Raw genomic sequence first — 4,905 nt, forward strand, 5'->3', positions numbered from 1 at the left:
ATCTCAATCAAGAATGTCCCCTGCATATGGATAAACATGTGTTAGATGCAGATAAATGCAAAATGTGAATGATGCTGATGCATGAATGCAATGCACTGTGCCATCCTCCAAGTCATCTGAACATCCACTGCACTGAGTTACAGTCTCGAAACTGATCACAACCATATGAGGTACGGAGTAACCATAAATCCAACTTGAGAGTTCTGAAATAAACGGGACCGAAGGATATACCAACACCATCACTGGAGAACCCCTGATCTGATAGCAACATGATCCTCTGTACCAACCCAGGGAATCCTGAAATAAACGGATCCCCACTGATAAATACCACGGACAGAACTCTGGCGTCTCAGAAATAAATCCATAAATCCGACTTATAAATAGGACCCAATAGTCACCATCAGAAAGTCACCACCAGAACATGCATCTGTAGGAATCAAACCCTCCCCTCACAGGTGAATTCTAACAAGGTCATCCTAAGGCGGATAATGGTCTCGACAATCGGACAAGATACTCAACGGGTTTGCCCTTTCAGGTGTTCCGCTGCATCTCTCATAAGATCGTCTAAACCAAAGATCCGGGAAAGAACGGTCACCGAAGTCAACAGCTCAAATGAGGTGACTCAACCAAAGTGGATACTCCACAAAGGAAGAGCTCTCTCAAAAGAACCTCGTCCGGCTTGTGGTATGTCACGTCGCCAAAAACATGTTGACCTAACATGAGAGGCAACATGAGACCACGCTAATCCTAGGTGTATACTCGGGCCTGGGTTTTAGCCCCACTCAGAACACCCACCCCAAATCAGAGGAACCAACCTGTACAGAGTCCAGCACAATGATAATATGATGCATGCAAACACATATGCAAATATATACAATCACAGTACAACAATCATAAATGCAATAAATAAAGCAGTAACAGCAACCAAAACTATCCTAGAGAGCGATAGGATTGACTCGCTTAGGGAAGATGGACCAGCCAGAGGTCAACTTCTATGTTCCCCAGCAGAGTCGCCAGCTGTCGCATACGCGAAAAACAACCGGCGGGAAAAGACACAGAGCCGCCACCGTGCGTTATTTATCCCAAAGGAGGGAAAGGAAACGCTCGAAGTAAACCTGGAAAAGGGAAAGGAATGGTCTTACGACCAGAGATTGCAAGGTACGGGAGTCGGTTACGCAAGGGGAAGGTATTAGCACCCCTCACGTCCGTCGTACTTGACGGGATCCACGCTCAAAAGAATAGGAAAAGTTTGCTGATAAACTGCTCAAAGAATGCACACACACTGGAATAAACAGGCGGAAGAAAACAGAGGAAGCGGACTCGGCAGGATGTCGCATCCTGGGCCTACGTAGTTTGTCAGAAACAAACATCAGAGTCGATGTAGTTCGGGGAAATGGGGAACGGGCTCGCTAGGATATCGCATCCTATGCCTACGTATCTCATCTGAAATGAGAATCAGAGCTACCGTAGTTCGGCTAACGCACGCCGAAACAAAACACAACACAGAGACGCTGAGACGTCAAAAGAAACTCAACAAGGAAACGGAGTCCCAATGGCTGGGCTTATATCCGACTCCACAAAACAAACAGGAAACAGAATGCCAATAAATGGATTTACATCCGACTCCAAACACACAACAGGAAACAGAATGCCAATCAATGGGCTTACATCCGACTCCGAACAAATAAACAATCGCTAACCAGCGAACACCAAAGGTTCTCCAACTGACAAACTAAAAGGGAGTCTGGAACTCGAGCCTAATAGCTGTCACACAAACACCAAGAAGACGCTGAGACGTCAAAAGAAACCAAAAGGTTGAACACACAAACTAAAAGGGAGTCGGGAACTCTGACCTAATAGTTGTCAAGCAAAACACACGCAAAAAAAGAAAAAAAAGTGCCCGGAGAGATCTCGCACGATCTCCTGCCTACGTATCTCATCTGGTATGAGAATCAGGGCGACGTAGTTCCCCTTAACAGGGGAGAAATTCTCCTAACCAGAGACCAAGGGAATAACGAACTAAAAGGGAGACTGACTCGAGCCTAATAGTCGTCATGCAAATTATAACCCTAGGTTGAGGTCTCTAACAAGAGTTTGACTCACACAGGAAGTGAGTCAACTCAAGTCTATCTCTACGTACGTTCAACTTCCTCGAAAGCTGATCATATGACTCCTACAGAACAGGAGATAAGAAGTGAAAAGTAGATAAACATATCAAAAGCAATCATCACACTCTATATGCAAACAAGAGGCTCAGACAAACTGGTTGGGCTTTAGTCAAGGGGTCATGTCAACCTCGACAAACAAGCGAAAACTATATGGGTGTCTGAAGCTCTTAACCACTGACATTGACCTTCAGGGTGAGCAGATGAAAGGTAATGAGGGTTGGACCTCATAGCTCTTAACCCGGGCCTGGGTGAGCTTGAATCAATGAAAACGTGGGGATCCAGAATGAGGGACCCTATTCCACTTGACTGACTCTATATACAAGGATCTTGGGTTAGGTTCAAGAGCATCAGCATGTAGTACGAGCATAATGAACGACTCAACGACTAACAGGGGACTGGCTGCTAGTCCATTCTATCTGTCAATTGCCTCTTAACTTAGGAGGACTTAACAAGTAACATGCCTCGAAAAGGAGGTATTCAGCACAAATATAAACAAACACAGTCATTGCCTCTTAAGGAGGACTTCAGCCAAATGCCTGCCAAAAAAGCGACATGGCTTCCAGACTACATGGAGTTAGAAGGCTAAGCTACCTCAGTGGTGTACCAACCACACTCCAAAGCAAAGCCAAAGCAAGCTAGAAGCGGCTAATGTACCTGTACAAAAGCTAACCAATCAGTATTGTATTTAGAGAAACAAATAGACAACAACAGGACTTTCCAATATGTACACAAAGCAAGTCATAAATGCCATCACTCAAGTGATTTCATCATCAAAGGACCTACAACACAATCAAAGTTAGTTAACCAAAGCAACTTGCATCTCAAGTAATGAGATCACAACAACCATTAGAGCTAATTGCTTGAACCTGAAATGCAAAGCTCAAAAGGTGAGTACAAACCACTAGTGCAAAGACTAGGGTCAAAGGCAAAGCAAAAAGTCAAAACAGAAGTTGACATTCCACATGAAGCACATTTAATCCAATAAGAACATGTCATAAAAAGGATCAAAGCTACATCATAAAGCAAGGGCTTCAAATGAACAAGATAAGGCAAAGGCACACAAGATGATCACAATTGGACATTCAAATGAGAAAAACCATATTAAAACAAAAAAAACATCCAATGATCCTGAAAATATTTATGTGACATCAACATGTTAAATACAAGCATCATGCAAAAAATTGGAATCAGAAGAGCTTAAATGGCCTAGGAATGAAAATGTGTGACACAAATTGTCACACCATACATTCATGTGCATAAAACAGAAATGAAAAATGATAAAAATGCCAAACTAATTCTCAAAAATCAGGCAACATGTTAGGATTCAGTATATCAAATTTCAAAACAATTGGATAATCAAGGAGCATTCCACAAAACAAATAGCACAACATGTTACATTTGTATCATGTTCAAACAATCAGTTCACATTCAAAAATCCAGAAATGTAAAAATCAGGATATCAGAACCACAAAATAATAGACATTCAAATTAACATGTGGCAAAAAATTTGAGTTAATTTGGAGTAGTTTTCAATTTGTTATGATTTTTTCAATTTGATGAAGATAAAATGAATTAATGTGGCAATCCATGGAAATAACATGTGAAAGTAATGAAATGAATATGCAAAAGCTGGGAGTTGAACCCAGGTAATGGCAGTCAAAGAAACGCGTGGAAAATGAATTTCACAAAATAATGCCAGGTGAGGATCGAACTCAGGTTCATGAGGTTGGAAATGCGCTTGAAAAATAAAACAAAACGAATTACGCCAGGCAGAATCGAACTGAGGCACTGCATGTCATAAGCGCTCAACACAAAAATAATTCACAAGCACGCTCAGCAGGAATCGATCCCGCGACCTGGACATTCATAGCCAGCCCTAAGCATTATGAACCAGAGGCGGAGCGCGGTGGTTTCCACCATCTTCTCCGGTGGAGCCACGGCGGCGCTCAAAGAAAATTTTCCAGAATTTTATGATATTTATATCATTGGAAAGATCTCAACGAGTAGATCTCGAATCTCATAAAACCTAAACCTAATTCCTCACATATTTTCCGGATCGAACAAAAGAAGTTTCAACACTCAAACTTTAAATCACTATATCTTCTTCAATACTAATCCATTTTCAATAAAATTTATATCAGAATTCTCAGTGATGAAAGATCTATAAGATCATGGCAATAAAACAGTAAATAGTGAGATTCGAAATCCAACCTTCTTGGAGAGCAGTGAGTTGAAACAGTTGATTCGAGCTTCAGCAATGTCCAGATCTTCTCTATCAACCTTGTGGTGAAGCTCTATGCACAAATTGATGCTTAAATCCACTTGAATACAGCTTAAACTTCAAGTTCCATGTTCATCTTCAAGCTTGATGTGTGCATGATTCTTGTCCAATTTCTTCAATCCAAAGCTTGATCCCTACTAAGTGATGATCAATGAACACGAGTATGCAAGAAAATTGAGGTGTTATGTGAAGAATTTTCAAATTTCAATTGAGAGAAAATTTGGTGGGAAATGAGATTCTAGATCTAGAATGTGAAAAAATGATCCAATTCTGTTATGATTAGCCTTATATACTCCTCCTTAATCATGTTGTAATTAAGTTTAAGCATGGCTAATGAAAAATTAATGAAATATGAGGTGTATGACCAAAAATGCAAATGTGTGGTGCATGGAGAATTTTACACGTGAACAGTGCCATATGAGGACTCAAATCCACTTAAAATCAGCTTATGAGCAA

The sequence above is a fragment of the Lathyrus oleraceus genome, chromosome 5, assembly GCF_024323335.1.
Source record: "Lathyrus oleraceus cultivar Zhongwan6 chromosome 5, CAAS_Psat_ZW6_1.0, whole genome shotgun sequence".
In the NCBI taxonomy this organism is placed as follows: domain Eukaryota; kingdom Viridiplantae; phylum Streptophyta; class Magnoliopsida; order Fabales; family Fabaceae; genus Lathyrus; species Lathyrus oleraceus.